The sequence below is a fragment of the Lepisma saccharinum genome, chromosome 2 (assembly GCF_977018435.1).
Source record: "Lepisma saccharinum chromosome 2, izLepSacc3.1, whole genome shotgun sequence".
Classification (NCBI taxonomy): Eukaryota; Metazoa; Arthropoda; class Insecta; order Zygentoma; family Lepismatidae; genus Lepisma; species Lepisma saccharinum.
In genome coordinates, this window is record NC_139230.1 from 141,358,517 (window position 1) to 141,381,275 (window position 22,759).

General features: G+C 39.6%; 1 protein-coding gene across 1 annotated transcript in view; it reads left to right on the plus strand.

Moving 5' to 3' along the window:
* The window catches only part of LOC145983675 (uncharacterized), a 101,524-nt gene that overhangs the window by 49,380 nt on the left and 29,385 nt on the right, over positions 1 to 22,759 (plus strand). The window lies entirely within an intron of this gene.

Consider the following 22,759-nt stretch of genomic DNA (forward strand, 5'->3'; position numbering starts at 1 on the left):
TCAATTGAACTACGTCATCATTTAAGCATCAAGAAGTAATTTAGCAGGGGATTAAGGGTAATTATAATGAAAAAGAAATATAATTTTAGGAGGAAATATCAGCTTTAAGTCTTCTATTTTAACGGGAATTCTTGGAGAGAAAGTTAGCATTAACTTTTGTGAAGGGAAAACCTAACTCTTGGATACCAATTTCAGGTCTTACATAGTAAGTGGAACTCTGGTGCAGTTGAACAAAATTTAATTTTGGGAGGCAACTAAAGTTTATAATAATCAGCAATCTTCTACGTTTTCACACTAATTCTGTGCAGAGATTGAATATTCATTTTCGGCGAAACAATATTCAAATTTTGAATGTAAATATTGTTACTTTTCTATATCAATAGTGCATGGGTTGAGAATTCTATTTAGTGGTGGGGTTGATAATATTTAGACCATTACAGCAAACTTAGTACTAATTGTCATTTTGAAGTTAATTATCTATATCAATAAGTCATGTATCGTACAATCGCGCTGATTCACTGGAGTACGCAGAGGGAAGAAAGGGGCTGCAGCGCCCCTGAAATTTTAAGAAAATATAAAAATCAAATGAAAGCACTAAACAAGTATGGAATATCTAAAGTGGTAAGTGCAACCCGTCTAAAGATGACCCCCGATAACCATTTTTGTATTTAAATATCTTTTAAAATGTAGGTTTAAAATGGAAATTACAGTTCATATATCATTAAAGAAAACAACAACAACGGGGTATCACCGACATCGATTTACGTCGATGCGTTCTATGATCCAAGCAAGAGCTTAATCTCACCAGAAGTTATCAAAAGTACCAGTAACTTGAAAATTTTAAGTGACATGAAAATTTGGAGGTTCAGTGCATTCTAAAAGTGTTGCAACTGCTAAATGATTTCTCTCACCAGCAAAGGTAAGAGTCATGGCACTTATCCTGCGTTCACATTCAGCTGGGGTTTGGACAGGGTTCCCTGTCGTCGTAGTGCATTGTGTAACCACCCCACCATAGAGGTCGGCTAGTGAAAGATGTAGGACAGTTTACTGGGTAAATTATAAAACATGACGAAAATGTGATAGTGTTTCAATTTTATCATTTCTGTTAGAAAGCAATAAAACATTGTGGTGTGATACGGGTTACACTAGGCATCTTGTGGAATGTAAAGAGAAAGTTTTGTAATACACATTTGATTTTCACAATCTTTCAAAATACTTTCCACCACCACACTATCCACTTCTTCACCATTCGATACCAGCCCTCGACCCAACTCTTCGATACTTCCTTAGGGAGATATACACATTCGCCATCCTACGGCCTTAGAAGGTCCTCTTTATTGGAAAACGTATTCCTTTTAGCCTGTTGACGCGAGCGAACATTGCAAAGTCGCATGGAGCGAGGTCTGGACTGTAGGTGGGATGCTCCATCACTTTCAGCTCAGTACCTGAAAGATGCTCGGTGTAATCTTTGGAGCGGTGGACAGGAGCGTTGTCATGGTGGAAAAACCAAACGTCTGCCTTGAGCGTGGATGAATATGTTTGAGATTTTGAACTACTCTGGACAGACACTCCTTGATGTGCCACTTCGCGGTGACTGTCTTCTGTGTTTCCAGCACCACCTGATCCACAACTCCCCTTCCAGTAAAGTAGGCAGCCACAAATTATCTTCTTTACGAATCTGTATTTTCTCACAGACATGGGCGTGTTTCATCTTCGAAGACCCAGGCATTTTTGTGAGCTTTAGTGGGCATATCATAATACTCGTAGTAAAGCCGAGTTTCGTCAACTGTTAACATGCTGTTGAGTTGACGTAGCGAGATGTTCCACTTTCCTCAACACGCTTCAAATTGTCACAATGTGCGACCTTCGGTTACGCCATATTGCAAAACTTTCCTAGTACTCTTTGTATGAATTTCAAATCTTATGAATTATTTATCTTATGCAAACACATCAAATATGATAAGCAACATAGGTGTGTGTTATGATAAATGCATTTTTTTAAAGGAAAGGGTAGGTGATAACTTACTGTTGGCATGATGTCCTTTCCATGGCATGCTGTTGTTTTTTAGAATTTTAAGCAGCAGTAAAATTAAATGCCATTTGCAACCGTGAAGCTAATGAAATTGCATACGTTATGTGCATACGTTAAGGATTGAGAATGCCAGTTTTTTATGTCTTGTAGCCAGGGTTGTTAAAGGTCCTGAACCACAAATTCTAGTGGGTTCTATTGAGTTCCGCAACAGGACTGGAACCGTTTTTCTCGCACAATTTAAGTTTGGGTCAAGTTGCGTTTTGTTTAATTGAAAAAAGGTTCCTGGACCATATTTAAATTGATCTGGAAAAAATGTTTCTGGACAGTATTTAAATTTATCCCCCAAAAAATTCCAGGACCCATTTCCGCTTGCTGATTTTCTCTCCTGGACTGGAATTGAATTAATTTAAAATGCCTGTACCATTAACAACCCCTGCTTGTAGCATCGAAACAAGAATTAGATAAGCAGGTAGTTTCTGAGGTAAGTTTTTCCAGTCTTGTTCCCATATAAAGTGGCTCCGGGCCTCACCCAGACTCATATCAATATGTACCTGAAGGCAACAACGGGGGATAAAGTCGCTGAAGCATGGTGCTGATCAAATCACCTCCAATTTGGTCGAGATCGAAAGTATGTCGGTGATCTATCACCACATCCTCTAATGTGTCTTCATGGCACGGTGCTCTAAGCAGGGTGTATATATTTGTTGACAATGATCTCTCAACTCTACTGCTGGGGAGTGGATTCTCCTAATTTTATTCACAAAGCTTAAGCAATTCTGTGACTGGCAGAAATCAGTATCAGCATAAAAACCCTGATATTTGGGCTTTGTAGGCTTCTGCTTAGTGGTAGCGATAAGCGCCCCCGAGACCTCACGCCGCTGGAATGGGGTAAGGCGAATGAGACCCCTTAATGGTTATAATTGGTTTCGTGCCACAGCCATTGAGAAACACATTTCTTGTCACATAAAGAGGATTCAAAATTCCCCTCTCTGCAACTTAATATGAAATAATGACACCATAATCCAAGAAGTCATTGATTAATGAAGGGGTTCCTATTTGTCGGGTGTCAAAGAAATGTACTTCAACAATAAAATAATACAATTCACACAATGTTTTGCAAAATGGTTAACGTAACCAGTAGGTCAACATTGTCTGCCGTGATGCAAGAGTCTCCCCTTTGAAGCAAATAGGATCCGTAGTAGACTAAGAGATCCATGGTTTTGGTTTGGTTTGAGTTGGTGTTTTAAGTCCACTTTATGCACAGTAAGGCTAATCGGGACTGGACCTACAGTTTTAAGTGGAATCAGAACCACTATGTGCCTCCACCGGGTATCGAACCCGGGAACCCTTGATTACAAGCCAACGACGCTACCACTGCGCCATCAGGGAGGCCCTGAGATCCATGGTTTTATCTTTTAATGTACAAAAAAAGTATTATGCAATTTTACAGTATTCATCAAATATGTAACCATTATTACTTATTTATTCGATTTTTATTGCATAACACAACACATTGGTGTTATTGAAATCTCGTCAGATTTAGAATCGTGTATACTTGAAACTAGAGGGAACATTATGAATCACGATTTATAAAGAGCTCTCTTAATAAGTTCTGCAGGGAGGCCCAAAACTGTTGGTACGTATTAATCGTCTATTAACATTATCGATCTGTAATCTAGATAGCTACCTCATATTCGATTTTTAGTGGCGGCACATTTAAATTTCAAGTAGATATAGTCCCGATTAGCCTATTTATGTCAAACATTGTCTTTGTATTCTTTGGCAGTCCAGAAAGGTCATTATCGAAATATTTTTATTTGATGTTGCTCGAACTTTTTTTTTCGTTGGTGTTTCACGATATCATCCCTTTTCGGTTACTTATTGCTCTGTGAGGTGGGGGAGCACGTGCTCCTGTGTATCCCACTATATGTGCCAATACGACACAATATATTAAAAATTTGCCCCTCTAGGATTGACTTTGCCCTCCTACTAAGAATTCCTGGCTACGGGCCTGATTTTACAACTCTCTTTCTAATATATAATTTGTTTTACAAAGGTAAGAACTCTCAGAGCCATAAAAATGGTCACATACATCAACTATACACGTGAATGAATCACTCTTCATGGAATTCTTGCCGTTTTATATTGAATACTCGGTCAGTAAATTTTATATTGTTACTTATGAATATCTGAATATCCGTTGGAATAAATTTTGCCTACATATAATGTCACTGCTTTTCTACTCATCACTTTCGGCTTGCTTCTGTCTGATTTCATTTTATGTATCTTCTTCAGCCAATTTTGCTGTAATTTCGGACATTGTTACACTAATCAGAACGGCAACATACGAACTGAGATGCTACACTGAGACTGACTTAAGGCAAAAGGCATTTGACTGTTCTCTTCTCTACCACTCCAAAATCATCCATCTCGCCCAAGTTACAGATAATAGTGTTACTAACCATAGTTACACAATTATCTACATGGAGTAAAACCTGTATCTTTCGATTTCTTCCCTTACTTTTATCGTACATTTTAAACATGAAAGAATCGAAAAAGAAAATGCATTGAAATGTAAATTTCATTGACTCAGGGGTTGAATTTACAAATATGTAATGTATTTAAGAAATATGTATTTTGGTATTCAAACGCTGAACTCTCAACACTGTGCACGGTATGTGCTCCCTGGAAGGAGGGCGACAGGTCAGTTTGACAATTTCCAGATGGCAGTATCCCTTCCCTAGAACTGACCAAAGCCTTGTCAAGGGTGTTGGTGTCTGTTTCCAGGTAATGACCATGAAGAACAATCCACCCTCCATCCTTGACACTTTGGTTGTAGTTGGTCGAAAAGCCCATTGGACTAAGCTTCTTGTAGAACTATGAAGGGTTCCTTTATGTTGAAGTATTGTCATTCTATTGCTGATAATAAGAATTTTATTTTCTAAACAGTATACAAGATATGGTTACATAGAACGATTATTATTTTATGTATACGGATAAAAGTAGTCAAACTACTTTCGGAGGTATGCGCTTATGCCCTGGTACCTGAAAATTAACCCAGGGCGTCAGTTCCGTGATTTTTTTACGGATTCCCCCGCTTTTCTTTGATTCATCCTTGATTTCCATTTTTTTTATTACAATAATTCACTGTGACATTGGCAAGAATGTCCCAGTGTGAAGAACCAAATTTGTTCGGTTTTCCTGAACAAATTTGGTTTCACATCATTCTACAAGGTAAGAAGATTAAGATAAATGTTAGAAGTAGTAGGAAGTAAATAACTGTTAGTGTTTAACATTAATATTATTTATGATCACAGATACTAAATTACATAAGTGTGTAGTTGGGTGGATAATGTTTTCTTAGGATAAGTTTTATTGTGTGTTGTGTGGATTAGTGTTGATGGATGAGATGAGGAATAAACATTAACACGATTCTATGAATGTTAAGCAGGGTCTATGTTCTAGCATGTTATGTTTGAGATAGTGAGAGTATTATTGGCTTTGAGATGTACGTATTAATAGTAGGAAGAGATATGAAAGAACGAGTTGTACCTGATGCAAGGAGACTTGCGGGAGACCAGCAAGAGTTGGTCGGACAGGGATGAACATCGGTACGACGGTTGGTACCCGGGACATCATCAGAAAGGGAAGAAGTAGGGAGATTTCCTGGGAAGTATCGGGTACATTAGTACGTTCGGTAGTGGAAATATAGAGAATTGCCAAGAATCAGTGAGAGACGTTTGCAGTGTGTTTGGTAACGAGAATAAAGAAGGGCGTGTAAGATTACAGTTTAAGAAAGAAACGAAAAAGAAAAATCTGGGTTAAATTCGGTTGGTTCCTGGGTCGAGTCCTTGCAGTGTTATCCTTTGCCTTTCTCCGGGGAGGCGTAACCTTTTTTCGTTTTGGCGTATCACTGTCTTGTGTATTAGTGTCTCCTTCTTGATGTTCCTGTGGGAGGTTCGGCTTCATTATCCTCTTGGTGATCTTAGTCCTAAGGAGGGATGTCCTGTTGTTGAGTTTGTCGAAGGTGGATTCTTTGTGATCTTCTGGGGGGTATATTACATTCCGGAGGTAGGGGTTGAATGGGGAGGTGAGTGATGCCGGATTTGAAGAGGGAAATTTCCTCTTTCGACACCAGGTTTGTTAAGTCATTTAGTAACGTAAAGTACTCGGGATTTCTTATTAACTGGTACGTGTTGAAGTTTGGTAGCTTTTGTCTTAAATCTTCGATTTGTTTGTTTGATGTCTGGCAAAAGAAGGCTTTATGTTCCGGTGTGTCCGTCTCGGTTTTACATTTCAGACATTTATCAGTCTGTCTGAGGTTGTGCTTATTTAGGTGTTGACCGTAGGGACCGTGTCCCGTTAGGAAATGTATGAGACCTCTCGTGGGATGGAAATGGTCCATCGAAAGTCGTTCTATTATGTTTGAAAGGAAGCTGTGAAGTCTCCTTCCTTGCGTAGCTTGTGTCCATTCCTGTTGCCAGACTCTAAGCAAGTGGTTGTAAATTTCTGGTACCGTGGCAGGGCGTATTCCAATTAGTTTATAGATTTCGTCCTCTTGTCCATTTCCAAAGTAATATTTTGATGCTCTAGTTTTAATAACGATTTCAATAGGCTGTAGGCCCGCAATCATGAGAAGAGCCACGGTTGAGGTTGTTCTGAATGCACCCGTGAGGCGAAGTATCACTTTGCGTTGTGAAGATCTCAATCTGTTTTTTAATATCTATTGCTGATATAAAAATCCATATTTACACCCTCTCCCTACAGGGGGGTGTTCCACTTTTCTGCTTGCGAGGGTGTTCGTCAAAATTTGGGGGGGCGTTGGGGGTGTTAGGCGTGTGTGGATAAATCACTGGGTCCAAACCCTCCCTTTTGGTTCAGTAAAATTACCAGATTACCTATTCTATCCGCTTGTTCATAAGAATTTATTCGGAATTATTGTATTCTCCTAAATTAGAGACGTATAGGACGGAATACGGATGGGAAGGAAATCAGGTAATTCCACACACCAGATTTCCTGATAGTTTCCGAATTTCTTCACTAAGATACTGCATTGGGACTGTCAAATCAGCTATAAATTTTCCCTCTTGAGTCTTACTTTCCGGTCTGACGGTTTTCACGCGTCGTTTACCTGTTACCTGTGGACAGACGTTCCAGGGCATTTTTTTCTAAAAAAAATACAGAAAACAAACACTATTAATGGTATCACAATGTATTATATATCAAATGAAAGCTTAGATTCTGTTCTAGTAGATAATTCAATTAGATGTTACATTTTTATAATTTACACATTGCAATATTTATTAAAAAATCAGCATAAACAAGTACTGTGCACGTTATAAAAAAAACAACGAAATAACGGTAAGTCTTTACCCAACCAACATAAGATGCTCTCTGGTGGCGAAAAATAGAACTATCTCCAAGCGTGTGCAACGAGAATCGCATAAGGTTCGGGCAACTAAATTTAAACGCAACGTAAATACGGCGATCGTATCCTAGCTTATTGGCGACCGGAACGGGTGTTTTACTCTGCTCGCATCACATCCGATTCCCGACCGGAAAGTGTTAAAGGAATTTGGTTTTTAAAAACGCAGTGCAAGAAAACCAGGGAAACTCCGTCACATTCTCAAGTTGTTTGACACAGGATGGACCTAATAGTATCGATACTAAGTAGCGTGACTTGTCGAATTGTATTCACTAATTGTAGAAACTTGACGTTTATCTGAAAATTTGCAAAATTTCAACAACTTGTTCCAAAAATATGAAATGGCTATCTGCCATTCATTGGAACAGTGTGTCAAAATGTTGGATGGCCTGGTTGATATATTGGATTTTGATAACCTGATCATATTTAGGCCTGCTATACGTCCAGGATTTTCCGGGACAATCACTGAATGATAGAATTTGTCCTGATGTCCCGAATAGATTCTTCAGGATGCACAAATGTCCTGGAATCGGCTGGGAAAGAACAAATGAATAAGACTACTACACTTTCCTGAACTTCATTTATATTTAAATGCGTAATATTAAAATGCTTATTTTACTAAACAATCTAACTGTACATTGAACCGCTCCCTCTCGATAATATAAGAGTTATCGAGTTACAAGAAGATGTTGCAAAGGAATTTGACTTCACGATAGCGCCGCCGTCTGCTAGCAGCACTGAATTTCATTTGCAAATCTCTTCCATTCCATAGAAAGTTGTTTACTATAAACAGTCAGCTGTTTATTGTAAACAGTCAGTGCTTGGGTGCCCGCACTGTTCAGTCCGCAGTTCTAAAATAAAGTTTGGACATTGTGAGATAGCAGCATAGTTCATTATGATTGATTGATTGATTGATTTAGTTTATTTTACTGCGCGTTTTGTGCCTCTTGGCTAATTTGCGAAGATGGGGATGAGTGATGAAAGGATGAAATTGATGAATGGACATTCACAAGCAACCAAGCCCGACCGGGATTCGAACCCGGGACCCTTGGCGTCGCAGCGCGATGTGCTAACCACTCGGCCACAGGGTCGGGCATAGTTCATTATGCACCGAAAAGGAATTGCAAGGTTAATGATATGCTTCAAAGTGGATTATTTATTTTTCTTTTATTTTTTTTAGAAGTGTAAAGAATATGATAATGGATATGTACATTCACACAACTTTATGGTGTACAGCACCCCCGCCCCTTCCCAACAATTCCCAACAATCTTCCGGCCAGCAGTGTTCCGGATTTCACTTATGAAATATAGCAACCCTAATCATACCAAAAGTTGAACCCCCTGCCCCTTACATGAACTATACAGGGTGGTGCAAAATTCCGTTTACAACGCTTGGGAGGTGATTCGACAAGTAAAAATAAGGAAAAAATGCCATGTGAAAAAATGTCGAAATCGGCACTGTTTTCGAGTGACAGGCATGCGAAAATCGCCTCACACCATGTTTAAAGCACAATAACTCAAGAAGGAAGAAAGATAGAAATGTCGGATTAAAGGAATACAAAGAAAGTCGTACCTGACGAATACAATGGTGCAGCAATTGAGGCCCAGTGTAAATTGCGCAAGTGGACTCACAAAGAAAGTGGGGAATCCCCTGATGGAAAATACAGGAAATTTACTACTATTTTCTACATAATGATGAGATCGGAATGTAGCCAGTAAAAAATGACGACGTATGTCCACATGTCCCACTACTGCTGGGACACCGTCCCACACTCGGGAAATAGAAAATTCACCCGAAAATGATGCTATGTCATCAGATTACGCTGAGATTGATTTCAGCTAATTGATACAGAAAGCCCCACTAGAGGCGCTGGGAGTATAGGTCACCTGTTACGTATTAGCATTGGTGGATACTGTGTAGAGAGTGTAGTCGACCGTTGTTTTTCCTGCCTGTTCTGCGTGTTGCAGGATGGAGTTAGTCTGGCGAGCGTGTGGGGTTGATTTGCGCAAAGGAGTATTGTACGTAGAGGAGGTATTCCAGTGTTCTTTCTCGGTTTTCAACAACTGCGTGGACACCTGTGTAACATTACGTGGGTGCTAATCACGGTAGTTGTGATCCGTCACTCGGAGGGAAAGTGCCCCCGTTGTTGGTTGGTTCTCGAACAGGACAATGGCAGAGTACTCTACCCATGAGCTTGCTGATATGCATCTCGTTTATGGAGAGGCAAACCGAAACAGCCGTGAAGCACGGCGTTCGTATCACGAACGTTTTGAAAATAGGCAGTTTCCAGCACATGCACTCTTTCAAAGACCTGATGCTCGACTGTGTGAAACTGTATCTCTACTACCCCATAGGTGGGATTGTGGAAGACCCCGCACTGTGCAATTTGAAAAGGACGTGTTGGACGCAAAGAGACCTTCCTGGCACCGGCACAAGTGTCATTGCTCGTACGCCACAAACCCACCATACCAATGTGTTCTGCGATCTTCAGGAGAAGGGATTGCACCCATACAAATTGCATAAGGTGCACTACATACTGCCCACGGACTTTCCCATTACACGTGAATTTCTGCCAATAGTACGTGCAACTAACTCTTGCCATTCCAGATTTCCCAACAAGAGTGTTGTGGACCGATGAGGCAATGTTCACCATGGACGACATGTTCAATAGCCACAACAGCCACGTCTGGGATATGGACAATCCGCATGCAATCATTGTGTGCCATCATCAACATAGGTTCGCAGTGAATATGTGGTATGACGTAGTAGGTGACCACTTCATATGCCTCTACTTGCCCTCTACTTTGTGTGGTGGGAATTATCGGGTGTTTCTACATGACGTATTACCTGAACTTTTGGAAAACGTGTCACTGGCAGGTACACAACGTATCTGGTTTAAACACGATGGCGCCCCCGTGCACTTTGACCGGGGAGCCAGGGCCTTACTCAATGCTTTTTCAGCTATCGTTGGATTGGCCGGGGAGGACCTTTACCGTGGCCACCTCGCTCCCCCGACTTCACTCCACTGGATTTCTGTGTGGGGGGAGAAATGAAAAGGCTCGTGCATGAAACCCCTGATGAAAGTGCTGACGATCTCGTTGCTCGTGTTAGTGCCGCTGCTGGGACAATTGGTGACATGCCAGAGGTATTTGCGTGTACCAGACAATCAATGCTTCGCCGATGCCATCCTTGTCTTAAAGTCAATGGCGGACATTTTCAACAACGTCTCTGAGTATGCCAGTGTTTGTGAGCCCCTATCAGCACCGCATAGTGTCCTTTAGTGAAAGGTGCGAGTGAAGATGCTGGAGATCGCTGTAGTACATACCGTCGATCTGCATGTGCGGATGTTGTGCGCTTCTCAGGATAATCCCTTCAAGATGTGCTGTGCCTGGAAATGTTACATGGAATTGTGTGCGTTTTCTCGCCATTCTCCGTCTTCATTCTTTCGAGGATTACCCACTTTCTTTGGGGAGCTCTCTTGTAGTATGTACAGCCTGACGACATGTGGTCATTGTTTAACTTTTGTTTTTCGTACTGCAAAGTAGTGTGTCAACATTAGGGAATTGAATATTTTTTCGTGGTTTTCCCATATTTTTTTCCATTTGGGATGGTGTCCCAGCAGTAGTGGGACATGCGACAAATTGGTTTCTTTTCTTCTTCGTACCGCAATGTGAACAATGTGCAACAGAAGATTTGCAGTTATTTTCCTATTTCCCGAGTGTGGGTGTCCCAGCAGTAGTGGGACATGTGGACATACGTCGTCATTTTTTACTGGCTACATTCTGATCTCAACATTATGTAGAAGATAGTAGTAAATTTCCTGTATTTTCCATCAGGGGATTCCCCACTTTCTTTGTGAGTCCACTTGCGCAATTTACACTGGGCCTCAATTGCTGAACCATTGTATTCGTCAGGTAGGACTTTCTTTGTATTCTTTTAATCCGACATTTCTATCTTTCTTCCTTCTTGAGTTATTGTGCTTTAAACATGGTGTGAGGCGATTTTCGCATGCCTGTCACTCGAAAACGGTGCCGATTTCGACATTTTTTCACATGGCATTTTTTTCTTATTTTTACTTGTCGAATCACCTCCCAAGCATTGTAAACGGAATTTTGCACCACCCTGTATATACGTCCATGCCTGTGAAATATACACTTTTAGGTTGACATTCGTTTTCGAAGGAGTAGGTGTGGTTATCCTTGCCCCCTCCCCTTCAAGACATTCCATGCCCCTATATTATTATACTTTCAAGGCATGATTTTTTATATGTTAAAGTAGGTAATGAGAAATGAATATTGTGCATTTAATTTTTTTCTCAAAAATGAAACAAGGCCCAAAGTTTTTTCACTGCCGTGCGTTAGTACATATATTCAGATACAAGATGGCACACTTACTTTATTTTTTGCCTGATGCTGTTTTCAGATAGTCCTAATTCTAAATTTTCGGATTTCGCAATATATTAGTATTCAAAGTGTTATATCTGCTAACAGCATCAATATCCATGTAATATGCTATATCAGGTAGCTTATCCCAATAGTGAGCTTCAATGCCAAGTAAACAAATCCGCAACTTTAGAATTAGGATTATCTGAAAACAGCATAAGGCAAAATATAAAGTAAGTGCGCCATCTTATATCTGAATATATGTACTAACGCACGGAAATGAAAAAACTTTGGGCCCCGTCCCATTTTTGAGGAAAACAATTAAAATGTTAAGAATGTCCATGTAAATTATCACACTTTCTCCCCTATCAGGAAGTGGAACAGCGCTCCCTCCTACCTTTCTTTGTTCCAAATGGAACAGACCATGTCTTGACAAGTTGTGGGACAGATTTAGTTTTTCTAACTTTGTTAGATAGCGTAGTGGTAACGTCGCCTGCTTGTAATCAAGGGGTGTCGGGTTTGATGAGAAGTTTTGGTACAAGTTGTTCTCATCCCAATTTAAACTGCAAGTTCCCAGTCCCGATTAGCCATCCTGTGCATAAAGTGAGCTTAAAATAAAGCTCTACCAAGCTCTATATACAGTAGTGTACCAAGGACTCTCGAAAAAGGGGGGGGGGGCTATACATTTTCTTAGTAGCCAGGCATGATTTCCTGCCTTTGGCATTCTTTTTACTGGGTCAAAAAGAGGGTTATTTTCCACACAAATCCCCAACCCCTTTAGGTACGCCACTGTTTGTATTGCGATAAAAGCATGTTTTTAAAATATTCTATATTATTGTCACACATAAAACATACCTTTCTTGTTAAAGTCAGTGCACGTAGCACTATGCTATGTGTGCGAGATTTCCAAAATAAGCCAATTCGTATCCCGGTCAGGGGATGATTGTCCTTTGTGAGTAGCGCTTCATCAATTTCATATCATCACTCATCCTTATTGTCTCTTTTAGTCAAAAGTGGCAGAAAAGCGACGTAAGATAACCTAATATCAAGCAGTCAATCTCAAATAGGACTAGGATTGATTGATTGAGTTTTTCTTACTTCGAGTTTTGTGCCTCTTGGCTAATTTGCGAAGATTGGGATGTGTGATGAAATAATGAAATTGATGAATGGACATTCACAAACAACCAAGCCCGAGTAGGATTCGAACCCGGGACTCTTGGCGTCGCAGCGCGATGTACTAACCACAGGGTCCGGCAAATAGGCTTAGTGAAAGCAGTCTTAGGATTTTTCTATCATCTTTAATACCGTATTGCTACTGCGAATAACCAACGTACTTTTATATCATCATGGCAATTGTTTTAAAGAAATTTTGAAACATCAGACACAAATTTATATTTTCGGGTGCTTCACCTTGCAAGCATAACGGGTTACTCCAGATGTGCTTGGTTTTCTTTGAATTGTGGTGCGGCCAAGCCTTGAAGAAGTGATCAGTTCTCCCGTCTGTCAGAACTAGATGACGAAATGTACAACAAGTATTCCACAAAAGGTTCCATACTTAGGTTAAATGGCGTAAGTAAATCATGCGGCCATCCTGAAAATGAACAATCAGGCAAGAAGATGATCAGTTGACTACGGCCGTTAACCACAAAGTATGTTCCATGAAATAATTAGATCATTTCCAGGCAAAGTTATCCCATCTAATCAATTTTGTACACAAATTATAGAAATCCATTGAATGATGAAGAGGGACCCAGTTGAATTAGTTGAAAATGGAACTAAAGATCTGGATAACCCAGATAATAGTAGTGGAAACGTATTGTTTCTACGCACTCCTTGTAGGTATGCCTAGTATTTAACCTCAGTTGTGACATATTTTGATGATTTTTTTATGGATTTTATTGCGTTCGACGATGTTCTAGCCCTATTGTTGCTCAATCTCATTTTTGGAGCCTCTTCTTTGTAGGTATGCCATGATCTTATGTGATATAACTTAACCTATTCACTTTTTTACAGCCTTTTACGGGTTAAAATAACCTACAAAGTGTAAAATGGTTGTTTCTATGCAACCCTTGTAGGTGGACCTAGTATTTAATCTCAGTTGTGACATATTTTGATGATTTTGATGATTTTTTTATGGATTTTATAGTATTTGACGATGTTCTAGCCCTATTTTTTGCTCAATCTTATTTTTGTAGGTGGTGGGCCCTCAACGTAAACGCCTACGATGTATTTGGGGGGCCTTATTTTTTTTTGTACGTGGGGGGCCTCAGCGTAAACGGCTACGATTCATTTTTTATGATGTGTGAGGCCCCCTTTTCACGATGTATGTCGTGGAATTGGTTCAATGCCCCCCCATACTTTTGAAGGTGCCACAGTGGGTGCTCGCAGTGTTGCCAACTTACTTCGCAAAAATTTCACCATATGATATTTCACAGGCGAAGCTAACCTACAAAATAGAAGTTGGCACTACTCAGTATTGCCATAAATTCCGATAGTATAGTGATTTTTTTTTATGTGTGAAGAATGTTTCGATTTAAGGTCAGTGTAATTTTTAGAGAATTATCCTTTTTGTCTTGTATCTAAAACTGTTCAGTCACTCTTTCATTCTTGACACCATACACAAAAGTTTTCTCTGCAATAAGAATAACACTGCATAGAGTATCGGCAGGCAAGGCTTCATGGAACTCGCACACAATTTTGATGTTGGTACGATCGTTAACAACCACCTGCTTTCTCTTCGATGTGTTAATAACGAACATGGGTCTGCGAGCTATGAACTCATTGGGGTTGTAGTCCACGTCCACATTGCCGGAGGTCACTCTCTTGTAAGCTGTGTATGCCTCGTAGAGTTTCAGGTAGTCGTTGTTTGCAATGTTCAGGTTGTAGTTCAGGTTGGTGATCATACCTTCTGCCACATTGCAATGTATGTTCAGAGTCTCGATGGCTAGAAACTTAGGAATGTTAGTACCGATGTTCTTGATGCCAGTTTCGAGCTTTGTGTTGTTCTCGAATCCCAAAAGCTCTCCGATGGTACCCAGGTCTACGGTTTCCGTGGCAGACACTAGTTCCACCATGTGAGTTACAGAATTTTGGGACAGCAGTACATTTCTTGGCAATTGAGCCTGCAAGGTAGACAGATTGTACTGGCCAGGGGTGATGCTGATTTTTTCGGTGCCAATTTTGATGGTATTGTTGTGTACCGTCACATTAGGTATCAGGTACATGCTGTAGAATGCACGAAGAGCAATAGATTTAGGATAGATGATACCGTCATGCAATGCTACTTTCAGAAGCGAAGTCTCGCTTGTGAGATGGAATACTCCCATAGTGCTTCAGGTGCCACAATCCTTTCTGGAAATCCTCGATTGTTGGGTTATTTAATTGCGAGAGGAAGACAAGCATGGAAACGCAGAAATGGCCACAGTTCACATCGCTGAAACCCTGGATGCGTTCGTCATTGTAGTAGAGGTTGACAGCACTGAGATACTTTACTAACCCAGCAGGTGGCGTGCCTCCGAATGAATCGAAAACAAATGCTTTGTTGTTGTTGGCTTTGTGGTAGCATATCCAACGTGTACCTGGAATTTCGTAACTGTCTAGCTTAACCACACCACACTCTTTTTTCTTCGCAACAGAGGGTAGAGAATCAGACATGAAAACGACCCTGAAGTGCTTGATCCCCAACGATTCGATCAAAGATTCAATATCGAAGTTGGACAGGGGCTCTTCTTTTTTTAAAACTTTTTCAAAGCTTCAAGGTTGTTCTTTCTCTTTTTGGTTACACCTTTCCCCTTCTTCTCCATAGCCAGGTTGTGGCGTTTCTGCTCTTCTAAATCGGCCTTGTTCTTTTTGCATCGATGACGGTTTTGGCAATGGCGGCACTGCCTCCTGCCAAGCTGCCTATAGCACCCAAAGCTGCCAAGATAGCCGGGTTGCTGAATATGAAACCTCCAGTCTTCTGCTGCTTTCGCGAACCTTGTAACCTCCTCAACTGAGGAATGATGAGCAGCAATTTCATTCCATGACCTTTTGCCAAGCAGGAATGTTTCTTCTCGCGCTGCTTTTTGGTGAGCATTCCATCTAATGTTACGAGAGACTTGAGGTTTGCATAGGGTATTTGGTAAACGACACCTTTGGGCTTCATGGTGATAGTATGTTATTTATATATCGTGAGAGGGTAAAGAAAAATCTCTGCTTTGCCCCTAATGCAATGAAGTGATGATAGGTTGGTTATACAAGTTGCTTTTTATTCTTCACAAGGGTTATTTAGTTACAATCCCCACCCTAATTTTCGTTTTGTGTTCATGGTGATGGTCGTACCCAATGCAACAACCCGTTCACCTAGCGAGGCACCTGTGCTGACGATTCTCCCGAAAGCCGCATGCTCCAACTTTCTGTCAGCATCATGACGTGCGTTGAGATCGGTGTGAGCATTGTAGGCAATGTCGTGGTCCTTGCATGCTGCGTCCAGTGGGTTCACTCCCTTGTGTCCTCTTTCCAGTCGCAGTTCGAGTTTCGTACCCGGACCGCAGTACTGGTAACCTGGCAGGTGCATCTCGAAGGGTAGCTTGTTGATAATATCGTTCACCGAACATCGACCCTCGGCTACATTCCAGAATTTGCGAGGCAGGATGTTGATGATTTTTATAAGATAACCAATACCTTTGTTGTCGTTGACAATGAAGTTGGCAAGCTTGGTGCTAATCATGTCCATGATGCCCACCTTCTCGTTGTGGAAGTTGCGATTGATATCGGACGTGGACAAGTTACTTTTTATAGAAAGGGGGATACGTGGGGGGATGGTGCAATGCTCTCAGAGACACGCAAAGGCAAACAATATTCACATGTCTGAAAATCAATACGATGCAAATCGACCATCGAAATACATATTTTACGGTGACGTAAACAATCTCTACGGATTCGCAATACTACAAAAACTTCCCTACGGAGGATTCGAGTGGATAGATCCTATTTCAATTGACATTAAACATTTCGACGATCGTGAATTTGGTCTTTTCATTGAGGTAGACATTGAATTTCCAAATAATTTGCATGATACTTTTTCCGATTTACCTCCGGCTCCCGAAATTAAATGTCTACCTGATTCTAATCAAAGCAAGCTTTTGTTAACTCTGGAGAGAAAAGAGAGATATGTCGTCCACTACAAGAATCTCCAGTTTTTGATTGGGAAGGGTGTTCAGGTAGTAAATGTGAGAAGAATTTTCAAGTTCAAACACTCTCCATGGTTAAAATCTTATATTGAGACCAACACAAGACACAACAGAACAGCTGGCATTTCAGATCAATTTTTCATTTCAATATTCCATGTCCGGTTGATACCTTGCAAATTTTCATGTGTTTACTTAAATTAGTAATGCTAATTATTTTTCCGCATTGAGTACAAGGCTTAGTAGGTAACGAACGATTTATTGTTGAACCTGTTTCGCTACATCTTGCCCTATGCTTGCTAATATTAGTTTTGGAGATTAATTTCCCACAAATAACACATTCCATGAAATTGGTAGATGACATTTTTTTAATATGCTTTAAGTAAATAACAATAAGACGCACAATCAACTCAAAATTCAATAAGATTATATTTACTAGAAAAAAAACACTTTTAAACTTACGATAATTGATAGAATGTAACTTAAAAACAATAGTTATAATTATAGGGTCGGGTACGCTATTCTACACCCTCGAATTTTGAAAAAATAATTTCATTATGAAGATTGTGTGATCCTATTTGTGAATCAAAAAAATTGGAGCGCGGAAAGAAGTATTTACGACTGTACAGCCGTTTAAAGTTGCGATTTTGTCGTTTGAAATTGTTGAGTCCAAATTTTCCACCGGTTCCGGGCTCCGCCCCTACCGCTACCGCGGGCCCGCCTTTATCTATAGAGTCCCTTTTAAAGGCATGTTAGAAATTGGCCGAAGTCACCTGCCCCAACACTATTTCTCACTGTTATCCGCATTGGCACATGAAGATACAAAAAATGAAGGCTAAAATTAAACAAAGAAGGTAACTTACCCCTTTTTACTAAGGTTAGGTATTGAATTGTGGGTCGAAGTTCACTTTGTAATTCCAAAAATGAAGTAACTCCAACGTTGAAAGTCCTTGTTGTCCATTTCCACATAATACCAACCTCCACTCCCTTCCCATCATAAAAATTAGAAGTCGCAAATTATCCCATCCCACAAGTCATTTAGAAAAAAACAACCCTCCCTTTACGGCATGCAGTTGCCAAAAAAAAAATACTTCAAATTTCTGAAGTCGCATAAATGAAATCCAATGTCTGAAATGTCCAATCCGCCTATATATCACACAAATATCATCGCAAATGTTCCTATTGCACAAGTCAATCATAAGAAGAAAAATAAAAAAATCAGACGTGCGCCTGTGACATAAATAGATCATCCGAAATCTTCAGACTTGCGCCTGTGACATGAATCCATCATTCGCCATCATAAAGTTCTGAAAAACCTTTTTGACGTTACGCAAGGAATTTTAATTACATAAAAAACGTAAGTTTCGTAGCACGTAGATCTAAAAAAATTACTTTCCGCGCTATTTAGAAACATCGTTTATTATGATGAACTAATTTTTGTAACGAGAATATTTGAAATGTGCGAATAATCGAGGCTGTAGAAAAGGGTAATTATATTTTTTTTTCAGCTCTGCTATTTATATATGAATTTTCTCGGGAAAAAATACAAAATTCAATACAAATACAAATTCATACAAATTCAATCTGTGTAAAAAACGACTTGAACCACCTTCAAAATAAAATAATTTTAGCTATTACGATAAAATTTTCAGCTATGTTATTTATACAGAATTTCCGAAGACAACAAGTAACATCTGATCACATCAAAACTCAATCTGATCGAAATTACTATGACAAGAAAATCACTTGATATACTTTTTAAACTCAAAAATAATAAATACTATGTAGCTTTAAAGTAAATTAAATACTCAACTTTTAACACTGCAACAACACATCCGGGAACTTTTCTAACGATGGAAGCGGCCCCGGCGCCCACCCAGCGTCGAATAACATGGGTACCTGGGGGAAACCCTGGGGGGTAAAGGCGGTCAGGGGCGTGATGCTGATCACATCACCCCCACTCACAACCGGATCAAGAAAGTGTGGGGCGTTACCCCCACACCCCCTATACGCATTCATGGCGTGGTGCTATGCATAGGGGAGCACTTTTTTTTCTTTTTTTTCACTTTTACAACACATCCGTACTCTTCAAACACTCTCAAGATTATGCGAGAACCCTTTAAGTAACCTAAGCGAGAATGGAAACAGTAAGTCAATCAGAAGACACCCATTACGTCATAACCAAGAACACGCTAGATACGGGTCTGCGTAATAACTTGTTGCGTAAACATTGCACAATAGTTTACCTTACGAGCCATCGCAATATTATGTAAAGTTACGTACTTTAACTCGAAAGAAATTATGATACTCGTACCAAGTACGAGATGAAAAAACACAGATTTGCAATAGTATAAAATCGACAAAAACATCATCAAAATAGGTTTACCATTGTGGTTAAATTAATAAAAATAATAGGCCTCGTACCAAGTATTACTTTGAACCGCCAAAATATATGTACTTATAAAAAACTGGAAAAACCCACAGGTGTTTGTCAAGTAAACCAGAAGAAGAACGGAAGTAGACCGAAAGTAAACCGGAAGTAGACCGGAAGTAAACCAGAAGTGACCGGAAGTTAAACGTAAGTAGACCGGAAGTAAATTTGTGTGGGTATAAGAGTAGGTGTGGGTGGGTGTGGGTGTTACATACTTTAACTCGAAAGAAATTATGACACTCGTACGAAGTATGAGATGAAAAATCACAGATTTGCAATAGTATAAAATCAACAAAAGCATCGTCAAAATAGGTTTTCCATTGTTCTTAAATTAATCAAAATAACAGGCCTCGTACCAAGTACTACTTTGAACGTATACAATCCCTCTACTAGTAACCTCAATGGAAGTGGCGTAAAAGAACCTTTTTTTATTGTTAAAATTTCAACTATACAGATATAACTGTCGTATGACGCAGGCAAATCATAGGCTATCAATATTCAAGAATCGCCTCTGCAATTTAGGCAATCAGACGTCTTTGCAATAAAGTAATAATTACTTTCATAGAGTCTCCTGCACTATTTTCTGTGACAACGATATAAAAGATGTGACGGTAGTATAAAAATGTAGCCCATAAGAAGATTTGAGGATCCCTATGACGGACATTTTCAAAATGCCCTCTCTTATTTTCTGTGCCAGCAACTTTCAACGATTGATAAGATATTACTAATATATTGACCAATTTTCATGCTTCTATCACAAAAATGCTCAATTCAGCAAATATCTGCACATATTGGCCGGACTATAAATGGTTCAGTCTTTGTTTGTGTTTTTGCCCCTGGAATTTATACGACCATGTATCAACATCCGTGAAATATGAAAATTAGTAATTAAAGTGCTGATAATGAACGATTACGCTTCATACTTCAAAACTGAAGCAGTTTGAAAAATGCACCCTTTAAACATAGGCAATCACGGTATTTTTCCGTCATTATCACACATTTAGAATGCTTTCGTAGAGCTTTTTGGAAAATTTTATTTTTCTTTGACCAACAATAGAGATAAATCTTAAAACACGACCAATAAAAGTTCATTTACACTGCTTGTGTCAAAAGATATCCTAATAAATCGGCTTCCATTTTGAAAACGGCCGCCATTGCTGACCAACCGGGTATTTTAAATGTCTCCAATCATTTAAATTATATTAAGACGGATCTTAAACTACATGTAAAGTTTCATGCTTTTATCACAAAAATGAACAATTCAGCAAAATATCTGCACATATTGGCAGGACTATTTCTAATGATGCTGGTCTAGGAATCTGACGTATCTCTTGGAGTCTCAGGTTAGATTAATTCTTCTGGTGGTAAGAACAAACAAATTTGTTGTTTCAAGTAACCCACAGGAATATTATGGTGGAAGGATACGTGCTTGTGCTGGTTATACTGCATAACGATAAGAAATCTTAATAATCTTTTGGAGATTGGAAATTATTGGAAGCTCAGTCTTTGATATTTTGCTCATTCTATTTCTGAAATTATGTCATAGACATGTCACATGTGAAATTAAGTCACATGACAAAATGATCATTCATTTTTTTATTGTTTGATCGATTTTTTGTTTTGAGTCCACTTTATGCACAGTAAGGCTAATCTGGACTGGACCTACAGTTTAAAGTGGGATGCGAACCACTATGTGCCTCCAACGGAAGACCATTCCTTTTTATTAAAGGTTTTGTTAATAGTAGAAGTCAAAAGTCGAGTTAACCGACTTAGACTATTGAATTTGAGAAATAAAATTAAAAGATTTATATAAAACTGATCTTATAAAACCTGCTTTGAATGTCATACTTGGTGTCCTCTAAACGTCACCTGATAAGGGTTATATAAAAGTTACTTGGGTGAGAATTCTCATTTAACAAATTCTTTGCAATTATCCAAAAGTGCAGCAGAGCGAAGTAAAATAAAACAATCAATCAAAAGTCTATAGTTTTAGAGGATAATTGAATAATATATCACCTTAATTGCAATTTTCTGCATCATGCAAGCCATTAATTATTATTAGTGCATGTTTAGTAGGCTATAAGTGTGTTCTATTTTATATCTTGTTTAAGTCAGAACTTCTCTTCAGGCGACTATGCTAATTATTTTAATAAATGATCAAATTTATCCTTAAACCTACATAGAGACCAATAATAGAGCACCTGTCGGGAATAATTCAATAACTTACGATTTTTTCAATTTTGTAATTGTCTGAAGTTCCTTAATCGATGCAGGCCAGATAGTATCGCAAGAAGCTGTGCCGCATCTGTTGTAAAATCCCCGGAGTCGTTCTGACGATATCGCAGGCAACAAGGATTTTTGCCAGGAGGGGATGCAAGGGGTGTCCCTCGCTCAGCACCCAATCGTCACTCGTTTGAGTGAGGAGGACCTGTTGGCAAGAATCCTTCCTACATCGTCAGAACGACTCCAGAGTGGATGCGACAGAGCTTCCTGCGACCCAGGGGACCGCCATTTTGAACAATTACTGTAACGTTTTCGTCTTAGAGCGCTACGATACATTGTAGTAAAGTCCGTATTAAATCTACAAGCCGCATCTTCCAGTTGTTTTATTTCACTGTCATATAAAGCTCAAAATAATTTTGGCTGATAACTTGTAAATGGTGCGTTTCCGGACCGAGGTTCCTTATCTCCTATTGGTACTTGGGTCAGTCTCCATCCACACTGCAAGTTTGTAACTAGCTCACGGAATCACCCTGTATATACATGTACGTATATACATATGTAGTTTATAAAATAAGGGTGCAACAGACCTTTGTGGGCCCTAAGGCTTGCAGATGCAGTTTTTCGCTTAATAATGCTTAATAATGCGAGGTATGCGCATCGACTCCCATCGTATCTGATCTCTACTTTTCTAGACCGACTATATCACTTGATTTAGAGTTGATCCCGATTTCTCCCACGATGCTGAGTCAACACTGAAATTTTTGAGCACTGATTGGGAATAGAAACAGGGACCGTTAGCGCCTAAGGCGTGAACGCTAACCACTCGGCTAAGCATGAGTTGTCTGTACAGTCAGACAAAGAATTACCTGGGCCACGGGACCTATGATTTCGTAACGTCTTAAAGATTGTTGTATATGCAACCAAAATAACAAAATTGTATCTAAGGTTTGCCTGGTGAACCTGGCTTCTCGAGAAAGACTGAGTATTGATATCGTGAGTCATATCCCCAGGCACAGCCATAACAAACAACATCTGGGTGCCTTGAGACCACCAGAAAAAGTTTCCTGAATTGGTTTCTTACAACAACTACTCGTAAA